Source organism: Stegodyphus dumicola, chromosome 1 (assembly GCF_044657685.1).
Source record: "Stegodyphus dumicola isolate Sdum_Otavi_A_Nest chromosome 1, ASM4465768v1".
NCBI lineage: Eukaryota > Metazoa > Arthropoda > Arachnida > Araneae > Eresidae > Stegodyphus > Stegodyphus dumicola.
The window spans coordinates 267,075,262-267,089,820 of NC_140768.1; the positions used below are offsets into that span (position 1 = coordinate 267,075,262).

A 14,559-nucleotide genomic window follows, 5' to 3' on the forward strand; every position below is an offset into this window, starting at 1 on the left:
TCTGCGATAATAACGAAGATATCATTTATAATGGTCTAATATTAAATCATTTATAAACTTCTAATTATGAATTAATAATTCAGTATTATGCACTATCGTAGTAGTCAGTAATTTTTTAAGGATATGTATTATAAAAAGTAGAGCTGCGATCACGCGATTCAGAGATGAAGAAAATCAATAAAGATGATCTACCCTTAGAAGTAAGTGCCCATCTTGAAATGATTTATCTGCGTCGATGGTTATGAGCAGGGAATTTACAACAGTCATAATTCTTTATGGCGCAGTTATCAAGGGTGGGCAACCTGTTTTATTGGGCAAAAGCTGAAATAAAACAAAATTCTCCTTATTATATACTTTAAAAGCGTTCAATAAAATATTTAATATTTTAGCATATTTATGAAAAAAATTTTTAGTTACTGTGAATAAACATATGTTTTATGGTTCTTAGTTTATTAATAAATTAAAATATATACATATATATAATATTTTTACACTAAAAGTACAAACTTTAGAGGCGGGAAAAGGATAAATGTTTTAATTGAACTGCATATGCTTTTGGCTACGAATATAATGTTCCAAAGAATCAAATGCGTGTGGTTCTTTTGTGTCAGCTTTCTGTCTTGAAACATATTGTTACTTTTTTTTCTGACACCAGCTGTTACGTTATTTTCTGACACCAGTTGTTACGTTATTTTCTTCTATCACGTTCCTACGGGGTTCGTAGATTTGGAGTGAATAGCTACGACGCTTGATGAAGCATCGAAACACACTTTATTTAGCCAATATTAATCAGGACAGCTCCAAAGTCACGTTTTTACAGTCGTCGAAGATCTACTATAAACTCGCTGGAACAATCAGCGACATAGCCTTCAGGTTATCAGGCTATAACGGGAGACAACGTCACTGCAAAGCACCAGAGTACAGTTCCCAACTGTGCTTGGTCGTTCTCGAAACTCCACGTACTCTCGAGACTCTCCACGCTACAACTCGCGATGCACTCGACGACGCACAGAGCACAGCTCCCGACTTTTGGGTCCAGTTGTTCTGAGCTCAACACTTTCTCTCGATGATGCACTAACCGCGATACACTAAAAGACTCCTTTGATGCACTCGACAACCCACTCGGCACTCGCTACCCGTCTGTCAACTAGATCGACTCCGCCCGGACTGACTAGAGACTATCTCGCACTCTAGACGAGGCACTCTCACTGACTGCGGCCCAGCAGGGTTTATATAGCTTTCGGCTTGTGTTCGAGAACATTTTGGGCTAAACCGGTAAGAATTCTTTCCAGAAGGTTCTCCATTCGTCCATGACATATCGCCAATTTTGTCGCCAAATGGGAGATTTCGCGCCAAATGTGGCAACACTAAACTGCTTTGCGGGGAAGCCATCTTACCGCGCCTGTACATTTCGTAACAATATTGTGTCTTTATATATAAAACTCTTGGCACTTGACTTTACCATCAAATTGATGATTGTTTTTAACTTCAGTTTACTGGTCAGTATTTGTTTCTTTAAATACTCGCTTTTAATTGAATTTCTGTAACACGCGTGAATCATTAACACGTTGACTGTCGCACGCATTTAACATGGTTTGCCTGCGGGGCCAACATGATTTCTTTTATTATGCGATGTGTATTATGTTGAAATATTATCCACAGGAGATAAGGTGAGTTATATAATCGTTTTTGATGCATCTTTCGCAGTGGAAGTCACCGGTGACCCTCGAGGCACTGTAGACCGTTTTTGCGATTTATTATTCTTCAAACCATTATAGTGACAATGGTATTTAAAAATTTATCAGTATCGACATTTACTCTAATTATGTACGCTTATTATTGGTCGCGTCGTCAGAAATTACATTTAACATAAATCTGTAAAAAATTCTATGCACAATACATAACAACATTGAAGGCATAGGAACAATTATTATAAGTTATTCTATTCTCCTCATTATGGAAGGATCTTGCTAGCGGCAAGATTCTCTCTAGTTGAGAGTTTAGGAACATTCCGAGTTCTTGCCTTGTCTAAAACCGTTTGAAGACTGAATTAGTCGCGCCCCCTAAGTTTTCGGTTGAGTTATACGTCCTTTGATTCGTTATAGTTGAAACATTACCAATGAAGCAACAGGTTCATTGGTCCGTCAGGACTCCATATAATCGAGAGGCTTTGGTGACAGACATGTGGAGCCATAACTGAAGGAGCCTGCCGTATCACACCTCGTAACAGCTCGAACCCTGAAACCTGTGGGGGATCTTACATACGAATTTCTTATCATTCTGTAGACCGTCGCAATTTTATGCATTTCTGTTCCTATCATACTGAACTGATAACATATTACTTTATCTGGATGCAGTTATTGATTAGTATGCTGTTCTTACATTTTACTATTCTCTGAACTGTTGCTACATTTGTTTACTAAGCTTGCTTAATGTAATATAAGTTGTATTAAAGTTCTTGCAATTCTTGAAAAATTTATTTACCATTTGTTTCTTATTACATCTCCAGGTTTCATGGGAACGAGTATTATTTTCAAGGATGTATTCTTTCTTATATCATACTGAATTTTTGTATTTATATTATTAATAAAATTAATACATATCTATATTAATATTACTCATATATTGTAAACATAATTACTCGGTTATGTTGAGTTTATGTAGGTACATCGTCAAGAACTTCTTTCTTATGCATCAAAATTTATATTTATGTTTAATTAAACGTAAAATTATCAGAGGTTTAAGAGATAATTGCAAGATTTCTTGCTTCCTCCCGGTATAGCAAGAATACTTTATAATGAGAAATGTATTTGACGTTTTTAAACATACATTCTGTATTAAAATAAGTAATAACAAAATTTTTAAAGAATATGTAAAGCTTACCCTTGAGTCAATATGCTTGATAAGTATATTTTAACATAACATTAAGATAATTTTAATTTTCGCAAACGGTCTAGAATATCTAATTTAAATAAGGTATAAAAATTCAAGAAGAACGAATTGGAAAGTTCTTTGAATTAAAATGCACTAATTTAATATGAGAATTAATAAAAGCAAAGTTTATAGTCTAAGAATTTATCATGTTAAAATTCTCAGTATTTTTATAGAGATAAAAGTTACACAAAGGAATTCTTTTACTCAAATGATATTGGAGATAATTCTCTCTTGCCAACTTAAGAAATTAAAAAACTAAGATAAGGCAAAAGTTACTAAATTTATATATTAAATTTTGATATTCCAGACCGTATTTACAAACAGTTTTGTTTAAATGCTGGAGGAGGCATTATTTGAGAATGATTAGGGAAATAATTTGATTATTCCATAAAACTTTTTATGTATTGCGGAATGTGCCGAATTGAATTAATATAACTAATGCTCAACATTTACTTTTGAAGAAGATTTATTATTATATTCTAGGGGCTGAGACCTTCGCAATTCAATAAACCGTTTATAAATTATAAACTGCATCATTCAAGCAGTACCTCTTGAAAAGGCGTTTATGTAGCTTTGGAAAGCAAAAGTTTTCCGTACTTTTAAAAGTGAGTCTTTTAGAGTTCCTTTAAAGAAAAAAAAAAATACGGATTAATTTGGTCACTTTTCAAACATAGGATTACAGCTAAATCAAACAGATTGCTTTCATCATTGTCTAAAACATCCGCAGAATGAAAATGACCAAGATACCAAGAGGACCAAGGACCAAGAGGAGTTAAGTCGCTGAATACTGGTGTAATAATAAATGGGTACCAAATTTGATGATAAATGGAAGTGTCCGCAATAACCCAGAAATATTTTATACGTGCAGGATGAAATGTGTGATCTGAAAAAAAATTATGGAATTAAAGTAACTTACCCCCAAAGGATGACACTTCAAATAATGTGAATTACGAAAAATTTATTATATCTTGACATCTTGAAATTTTAAATTAATACTAGTATAAATCGAGAAAACATAGCCAGACAGAAGACAATAGACGGCGAACTCTGCAGCAGTAAGAATCAGTCCTACCATTTTGAGTCTTAGCCTTTCGTGCACAAAATGCGTTAAGTTCCAAACTAAAAAATCTCAGTTCATCTTCGTTACACAAAGTTACATGATAACAAATTTCAATTTTTATAGCGAAGGACTTTGACTTGAATTATTATTCCAGTATATTTTTGTGAAACACAAGGCCAATTCTAGCATCAAGACGCCACACGTGCACGGGAATTCCTTTCGAAAACGTCTCAAGTCGTAAAACATCATTCATTTACCACAGAAGTCAACATCTAGATCAATTTTACAATAGTTGAATCTTCATATCACTTACTATTATTTTTCTTGACAAAATGCATTCTCTTGAAACTATATGGAGATGGTCGTCAGAAAGGCACGAAAAGGAACAAAATTGCAGACACGCATCATCGGCGGTGAGGACGGACAGAAGCCCGCCCTACACCTTCGGAGTCTAGCAAAAGAAGAGGGAGAAAACCGGTTGTAGTGGTCAATCTCGCTCTGTCATTGAGCGTTCGCAGTGAACAGACTTGATGTTGAATAAATGTGGAGGCTTGCCTGAACAACTGGTAGTTTGGTTCGAGGTTCGAACCCCGCGAACGGGCTGGTTGCATGGGCGTTTTCGTGATTTCCCCAATGTATAACTCAGTACTTGCTTCGGCAGTACATATACTAAAATTGGAACGATACAGAGAAGATTAGCATACCCCTGCGCATGTATACTAGCCAGTTTACCTTTGAAAGCGCTCCACGAAGACATCCCTGAACTTAGGCAGATAGCACTCGAAGCTTTGCCGTAATCACATAAACCCAACGAAACCAATCCTATCGCAATGTGAAAGCATAGATCGCAAAGAAGAAGGTTTTCTTCTTTGCGAGGAAAAGTGATTTTTTCCTATTATCGGAAAAAAGTGAGTGCTTCTTGTATAGCACTGATTGTATCGCAGTTTTCAGTTTATTGTTACGTTTTGATTAAAGCAAAGGCAAACCTTCTGCTTCGAAGTTTATATTAAGTACTGTGCATATGCATTACGGTATGTTAATTAATATTTAACAATATTTTTACTCGGAACATCGAGCACAGTTATTATTTTGATTAATTGTATGAGATGGTTTAATTTGTTGATTTTGTTCTCATTGTTTTGCAAAGCATGAGTTACGTTGTAAAACAAAGCAAAAAACAGTTGATTCACTTCGTTTGATAATTATTTAATATTACCTATTTATCATTTAATTTCGTTCAATGTTAATTTAATCTTATCGCGAAGTCTCAAAATGTATATGCAATTTTAAAGTTGAATTTATTTCTTACTTTTTAATTTTTCTATTCTCATTCCCTTGTAATACATATCGTAGCGAGTTTCATTTAGTTCGTTAGAGAATCGGGGGCTTACTAGTTTTCAATAAAAGGAGAACAATGCTCAAGCAGGAAATCAGCATAACAAGATTCTGTGATCTATTGTTGGTTTTGCAATTCCATTTCTTTCTTTGGAGATTGGAAACTGAGGTTTGGATTTAGACTGGGAACATTTAGCAATATATTTCTCACATAAAAGTTAAGGAGATATTAGAACAATATTAAATAATTTATATAATATACACAATAAAATTATTTATAAATAAAATAATATTTATGAAAGTTACATGAAAAATATTTAAATTTTAAAATTTATTTGATAACTGGAGAAATATTTGATATTCAGGCGATCACAAAAAGATCTCATAAAATTCATAACATTCTGAGAATTTCACTTGTAATGTTACTATAGAATAACAGATATTTTAAATATATAAGCTTTTATTACTCAAACATGAAGAACTAAAATTTAAATGGACGAAAAGATATAAATTAACAATCAGCCACAGCTCTAAGGTATATAATATGGTTATAATACAGCATCCATACAATATCCTCACAAATCATTCAAACTCTATAAGCCAAAAAGTGGAAGAAATTCAGTAGATGCGATATGTATGTAGAAAAAGAAAAGATTAAACCTTCATACCAATTGAATGTTCATTCAGAAGCTACAGCTATATACAGTGAATATACAAATAAATCATTGATCCACCTGATGTCTTTATGTAAGTTGTTTTACTTCTTATTAGAATTGGAGGTTGATCTTGGCGGATTTCTAGCCAAACTTTCACCTGATGTTGAATTAGATCTGGGGCAACCTGAGATGGACGGTACAGAGAAGACTGTGGAAGATGACGGGACTCCACAATTACTGGGATGGGACAAAACCAGTGGAATTTCTGGGGTGGGATTAAAGCTGGAGAAAATTTGGCATCTTGACTACTTGTACCTGTACCAAGTACAAACTGTCATGCTGAAACTGTGAAAACAATTAAACTGTCATGCAGAAACTGCTCACTAAGTCGTAAACATTCTGTACTCAGGAGAGATCTGAGGCTCTATGGGACTGGGCATTATTCTTTTGAAATGTATGTTCGATGCGCCTCAAAACGAAGGGCAAAACAGTAGGAAAAATACTATCATCAATACATGCTGTACGTGTGTCACTCCCTTTTGTCAAGCAACATGATACCTCAGTTTCTGGTCGATGCCATGATGCCAAACATGACTTCATTGGGTCATCGTATCTCTTTTAAAATTGCACTCCTCTCTGAAGGCAATTATAATGCCCTCAGTGAGATTTCATTTGGCACAATGGGCATCGTGAGCACATACCACATTTTTCAAAGCCCCTTTATCAAAGATCCTTACAGACACGGGTGTCCCAGGTTAACATCTTATAGCTGATAATGACTAATCGGGTGTTGGAGGAGCAGCTCTGACTATTGTTCTGTCCTCATTTTCTGTCGTCTCTCTTGATGACCACTGCCTTCTTGACGATGTGCTCCGCCATGGCTAGACCATTTCTGCCTGTCTAGTTCAGTGGAGGTATCGCTCCAACCAAAATGTTGAGCAATCATTGCATTGGACCACTCTCCTTCTCTTAAGCGAATTGCACGACCTTTCTCGAATAGTGACATATGCTCACACTGTGCTTTTACGAGGCATAGGTATAGTCGAAGAGAGCAGGCGGTGTAAACTTCGAATGGAAATTATGCTTTGGAACTGAAATTTATACATTATTCGAATGCTCAACTGCGAGGCTCTTTAATTTCAACTACTCATTAATTGACCCCAAAACTGAAGAATTTGTATATTAGATTGAAAGGTATTAGCATAAAATTTCATTTAAATCAAATGTATCCTGTATTCAACTGCCATTTTGTTTAGAATGCATGTAAATACTATGTCAAGAATAATATGTTTTAAGGAGTTTTATGAAATTTTAGGAAGTTGGTTTAAAAGCGAAAATGATAAGTCCTTTAACGCATGATAAGTTTAAAACAAATTTAAACAGTTAAATTGTCTCATCAATAGACACTAAATGATTATGATCATCGAGTGATAACTCATTTATTTACCAATGAACTTTCTTTATTTTGCTTTCATCTTATTGATTTTTCCGTTTAAGAGCGTCAGGTAATTTCCGGAATTCCATCTCCCCGTTTACTACCGCTATTTCTCCTCCAGGCTTGTTTAACGATTTGACTGTAATTGACGCCTTGCGAGTGTAGAAAGGAATGGATTTCTACAATGCTGAAATTCGGACCCTAATGGAATTGACAGTTGGTAAATTTATGCTAATTAGTAAGCAAATGAAGGATTATATGGCTGAAGGAAAACTGCAAAAATAATTGAAAAACTTTAAGTTGAAAGATTGTGTTTCAAATGAATAATAAAGTATTTCCACCTCTTTTACAACATGTAGCAGAAGTGCAATGTTTAAAATATGGCTCCTAGATGAGCTAATAAAATACTTTGATGTCTCTTAGATTTAAAAGTTTTGATTATGTATGTACTGAGTTGAGTTTCAGATTATTTTAGTAGTTAGATATTTGTTTTCGTCGCGGCCCCAAGTAGTCAGTTTTTAACAGTTAAAAGTAAATTTTAATTAATTTTTTTCTAAGTAACATACATTTTCGATACTGTCGGGATGGGAAGAGAGCACAGCGTCATTACATGAAGAGAGGCAGAAGTTGAAGTGCGCAGTTATCCTATATAGAGGCTCACCAAGACAAGGTTTGAGTTTAGGTAAGAAAGGTTTCAGTTCTCAAAATTTTGAGCAAGTTCCGAATTAGCTACGTCACAAAGCTTAATATAGAAACTGCGCAAACTAGAGAAGGTATTACTACTTTTAGAATAGAGGGGAAATACCCAAGTTAGAAATGAGGAATTAAGAGGCTATTACTAAATTGAATTTTATAACTGATTTAGAAATAAATTTGTTATTTTAATTCGTAATAATATCTTAAACCCTTTCTTTTAATTTTGTTACTTCTTCCTACACTAAAATACTAATATGATAAAAACATCCCTAATCGAGTTATTAAACTACGGTTTGTTTACGTGACTTAAAAATTGATTAAATTAAAGAAAAGGAAAAGAAGAATTTTCAAGACATTATACGTCTGCATTCGTCCTCTTTGCTCTACTCGCCTGTGCGCTCATCTAGATGCCGCATTATAGTTACATCATTCAGTTACAGTTACAGTTGCATGGCCATTTCTTACAGTAATATGCCTAAAATTTATATTCATTAATTGAGTTATTTCAAATTAATCTCTGTCGTATTCTTCTTATACAGTGCTAAAGAGTCGTATACGAGAAATAATACAATAACGACAAAATTGGAAATAAAATGATTTGTCAAATTATAACTAAGTCGAAACTATACCAAGAATAGTGAAGGTTCAGAAACTAATTATATCTTCACCATTAATAATCTATTGCCAACTGCATTATTTTTGCTGTGCTCATGCTTGCCTGTATAAAGCTAACACCTTGTGCATCACATTTCTTGATTAATTGTCGTAATGCTGTGCATATGTGAACGAAGGTTTATAATTATGGATTACCATGCTCGCATTGTGCATCAGTTTAACTATGTATGTGTTATAGAATATTATAACTAGAATAAAAATGTGCATCAATCGTTCAGGACTGCATCTTCCTTGTAACCATTCGTAATCATCATCATCAGCCTCAGACTCAAATATTTCATCCCTTTCTTTCTTTTCACTCTTTCTCTCTCTCTCTCTCTCTCTCATACACACAACACACACGCATATATATATATATATATATATATATAATACACACACACATATATATATAATGTGTATGCGTGTAACATGATCATTATAAAGATAAATGAAAAGGGGACAATAATCGCTCTGACAAACTGTTTAAATGAACACAAATATCAGTTATTTTCAAGAACTGTATTCCAACATTTAAATTGTTATTTTTTAGGTTATTATAATTTGCTAGTCTTTATTTAGGTTATTTGTTAATCTTTATTTAGTTACTATAATTTGTTATTAATAATTCAAAAGACTGAATATTAAATACATCTGAAAACGTTACTTAATCTGGTTTCTAATACTTAGGAAACAAATATGATGAAAATTGAAATCTTTGAGATATTAAACAAATTATAATAAAGCAAAAGCATTTGCAGTCTTTGAAGAAATTTAAAATGAATTTTAAAGACAAACTAACTAATTGGATCAATTCGTCGAGAAAGTTTTGTGTTTACGTCTGAAAATGTAGTAGTGATTTTAATAACAAACTGTACATTCAAAACATTTTTCATGTCTGAAAATGTGAAGTATTTACAGAAAAGAAGTTTATTTAAGTTATAAAAAATTGTATAGCACAAGTGTTTACGAAAAATATTTATTTCTATTACGATTATATGAGGAAAACATATGATAGTGAAAAAAGAAATTGAGATTGAAGTTAAATTTGGAGAAAATGTAATCTTTCATCTGATTTCCTTTGTGTATATTAAAATCTATGTCGCAAAGACTCAAGTTCATAACAAGCTTACATTCCTTAACTTTCATAATCATCTTGCATAATTCATAGAGAAAACTCTCGCTTACAATGAATCAGCAAGATGTGCTTGAACTTCCCACGCTAAAAGCCTTTAATGGCTTCGTACATTTATTTATTAAAGATACCATAAAAGTATTAGGAGCTTTTAGTTCTGAAGTTAAAGATAAATTTTGACATTTATCTGAAGAATATTATTCAGTGTTCTAAAAATTTTACTTTTATTTCAAGCGAAATATCTGTTGGGAGCGAAATAAAGGTAGTAAAATTTCATATATGGAATTTTAAATGTTTTAAAAAAATGGAAAATGTCGGTAATACCTAATGCGTGAAACCTCTTAGAAATAAATATAATTATTCAGGGATATAATTTAGAGGTATTATTATTACATTAGATATTGTTTGGAATGTTTAAGTTTATGACTGCTGTTATTTCTTGTCAAATTGTTGGCAACGCAAACTTTTATTCGGAATTTACATATTATATTTTCAATACAATACAAATTTTCTGTTTACTTGCTTTGCAGTTTTGCCTAGAAGTGTTCCTAAATATAACTATATTTCGCTATTGAATTGTTGTACTTCTTATCACTGTCATAAATTTAGACTTTTAGTACAGCATGATAAGAAAATGTATGGTATGTTATTTTATTGTGATGACTCAGAAATTTGAATCAGTCGGAACTACCAGATTTCAGTAGTTTTATCCGCTCAGCCTTTAGTGAATTTTTATATGATTTTAAACATATTACTACGGTTGAAATTAAAAATCATTAAGAATGTCTTTAATTATAGTAAGACTGTGAGTTACAAAATTATTCTTACTGTAGTTGCGTTAAGAAGCTTATAAGGATTTTAAGTTTTACTAATATTTATTTTATTTTAAACTTTGTTATCCTCTCTTATTTTCCATTTCCGGCCAGAATAAGCGCGAGTAGGATTTTTATGCTAACGAGTTTGCTAAAGTTTGTAAAAGCTATTTAAGAAGTGGCTTCTAGCCAAATGAGAGAGAGCTTTCCAGCTGCCCTGCTACGCGCGTGCTTTTCAGTCAGTTCGTGTTCTGCCTTTAAGCCAGAATTTAGTTCCTGCTCATATAATAGGCGTATTGTAGTATTTGCATATAGCTCACTATATACGCAGTGTCAAAAGGCCAATCTTCCCATTCATAGTCTCAGTGAAGCATTTAAGTTTAATTCTTAACTAATTTAGTTATTAAGTATATATTTCTTCTTTTTTTTAAGTTTTAGATCAAAAGTGTTGGTCTCTGTATCTCGAAGTGCAGGAGCACCTGTACGCTGTGTTATATAAAGGGTAAAGTTAACCTTAACTTGTTTGTCTATGCATCGTACACACGAACATAGTTTGAGTAAGCTCCTTGTCCCCATTTAGGATTACTATTGATGTTTTCCAAGTCAATTAGAAGGAACAGACAAGCTTAGAGGGTAAAAACATCATTATTAGAACGGCGTTTATTTAAATTTTATTTGGCTTAGAAGATATTAGATTTAGATAGTATAACTATTTGATTGCCGAATTCTGATTGCTAGCAAGATGGGAAACTGCTAGTTAAAGTGAGTTTATAATTGTGAATATTGACAAGAGGCAGAACAACAGGAAATATTGGTCTGTCTCTTAATTATCTGCAGAATGTACAAATGTTGTAGCTGCATATTTTTTGAGAAATAGTTGTTATTATTATCACTGAAATTCAAAATATAGCATTAATGGAATTTCACAGATGGTTAGAAATAACCAATCACTTTCTGATTTTGACAACATTACCTCTAAGAAGCCCATTATTGAGAACATTTTGTATACAGTATATATTTTCATTTACTAGTTGAAAATATTGTGTTATGCCAAACGTGCTTTCGAAGTATCAGCCTTATTAAATCAATTTTTACTTCCTTGTACGAAGTAAAAAGGAAGTATTGTAATCGTGAAAAGTTTCAGACAGCATATTTCAACGAAAATATACATTTTGACCGCTATCGAATGCAATTTAACGATATTTTTGATATTTCCTAATGTCAGTATTATTCACAATTCAGATTTTAAAAAGATTCAAAATTCTGCTCATTTGGTTTTAAAGATTCGTGAATAACTAATAAGAGTGGGTAATTGTCATATTAAATTATTACATGCGATGTTCTTAAATCTGGCAATTAAAAAAAACATTTGACTTTTAAAACAAAATTTTAATAAGCATAATCCAGCTAAAATTAGTTGATTATTCGATTTCATTTTAATAACAAACTAATTAGTAAACAACGAACTGGCTTCGTTTCGCATGAGAGTAGATTTAAGTCTGGAAAGCATTCCTTGTTGTTCCAAGTTCGTTGTCCTTTTGTCAAAGGTTTTTTTTAAAGAATTAAATTTTGCAGAACTGATATATTGTATAGGACCTTGATATATCATTATTTTATTTTTAAACTTCTTTTACATTTTCCGTAATAAATAAATTTAATAGACTTTGAAGTGAGCACTCATCTTTGCCACAGTCAAAATGACACTTATTTTAGCTTCTTCAAATGTATCTCGTTTTATGCATAGTTTGTTAATTGCTTTGTCATTTTTATTTCCTAAGAGAAACTTGAGAACAATGCTTTCTCCTTGACATGAGAAAATTAATAAAGCTATATAATCTTTATGTTTATTTGTTTATTACACGGAAAGGAAATATTAATTATCTAATTATTTTTACAATATACTGAAACTGATTATCAGAAATACAATAAACTATTTTATGATGAATATTTTGAGAAATGTTGTTTTTTGAGAAATCAGATATTAAAGATAATTTATTTCGAAACTCCCCTCCTCAGAGAAAAGGTAAGAACGAAAAATCTATTTCAGCTCTTTTAGTACAACTCGTTATTTTAAAATAGATTAAAAAGTTTCAGTAAAATTCGGCTTTAAAAATAGAAAGAAGAATTTATGATCTTCCATAGGATATAACACTAAAGACTTTTAAAGAATATATATGCATACGTACATATGTCAGAGTTCTAATAAAAATTTTACCAAGAGAATAAGTCAATTCTCTAACTGGTGTTTGGGTGGAAATATCAATAGGTGTCAAAAACGTCAATAGAATATTTCAAAAATGAGAAGAAAGGAGTGATATCTATTTAAGGACAGACACTTACGAAGTTTCTATGGTACCCGATCAAACATGTCAAGTAGAAAACAAAACGAGAAGAGATTTATGCTCCTTTTCTTTTCTCGATTGCCAAGCGATCGAAGACTTGGAATTACTTTCGGCAAGTAAATTCTGAATTAAGTTTTTCTTCGCTGTTATAAATTTGCATTTTTATGAGTTTCCGCTGCTTGGAAGTTGTTTATTTCTTACAAGAAGAAGTATACTTGGAAATTCTGCGCAAAATGGCATCATATTACGATAAAAATGGGTAATGAAGAATGATATCCATTACTGGATGCAACATTCTATTAGTTTTCATCCTGCAGCAGTTTTTTTCTTTAGTGGTTTCACTTCTACGTAGTCTATCTATACATGGAAGTTAAATTTTCAAACTAAAGTTAGTTAAATTTTCAAACTAAATTTATCTTTGTGCATGTTTATGTTGCGCAATTCTGCAATCGTAATTATCTAAGGCGAACATTTCTTTTAATTGGAATCATCAATAAATATCTAAAAATTTTTATTCTATTTGTAACATGTTTAGTTGTATTCTGAAAATATGTAGTCTTAGGAATAAATTGGTATTGTCAAATTCTTTTTATATTTTAGATTGTTCCGATATTAATATTTTGATTTTAATATTTTCTTCACGTTTTCGCAATTCATTAGACTATGTAATTGTTTTTGCTTTCGGTATAGTATAAATTATATGCGTATGTGTCATGCTTAACAAAACACTTCTTTTTACATGTTGAATAACAAAATGCATATTAATAGATCTTTTTTCATTTAGTTTTTAATTTTTACTCTTTTTAATTTATGCATATGAATTAAAATTCCATGATAATGAAATACATTACATTCGATTTTATGTAATTGTTTTCGTTTCAAAAAATGAAATAGCATATCTCATGTTACAGAGACGATGATGATTTACGAAATGTTCCCCAAATATGGTTGAAAGGAGTTGAAAGAGTTCTTTTGGGTAGGAGAGGATTTTTTGGGTAGAGAATTTAGAGAGTTCTTTTGAGTAGCATAAGGTAACTAGCTGTAAGAGACCGGATGAAGAATTATCCCCAGGTCTGAATGATAACAGAAAGTCAGAAGTAGTGTGTAAAGAACTCTTTATTCAGTCAAATATTTGAATGAATAAAGATTTGAGAAATTCAGAGATTGTCTCACTTGGGCTTACATCAGCCAACATTTCTGGCTATATTCAAACAGGTAAGACGCACATTAGATTCGTCAAATCATTACCTTCCTTTCGGCCTTTCTGTTGCTTGGGGCTATAGTATAACGAATAAGTTTAAAATTCGAATCGTAACTACGTCTTGTTCTTAGGTTTTATACTGCTTTTTCCTGTCTACGAATGTTTATATTGTCGACAAACCAATACTCCGCATCTGTAGAAATGTATAGCTAATAGAACAACGAACACAGTTTTAAAATTAAAATCTAGCCTAACGGTATCAAGAATGCCAACGGTTTCAACAATAGTACTGTTGGATA

The 14,559-nt window shown here is 32.2% G+C and overlaps 1 protein-coding gene and 1 pseudogene across 1 annotated transcript in view; both read left to right on the forward strand.

The window, feature by feature from the left end:
• LOC118189676 (proto-oncogene tyrosine-protein kinase receptor Ret-like) overlaps nucleotides 1-14,559 on the forward strand; it is a 476,686-nt gene that overhangs the window by 47,688 nt on the left and 414,439 nt on the right. The window lies entirely within an intron of this gene.
• On the forward strand, nucleotides 4,640-4,707 carry LOC118190421 (U6 spliceosomal RNA; annotated as a pseudogene).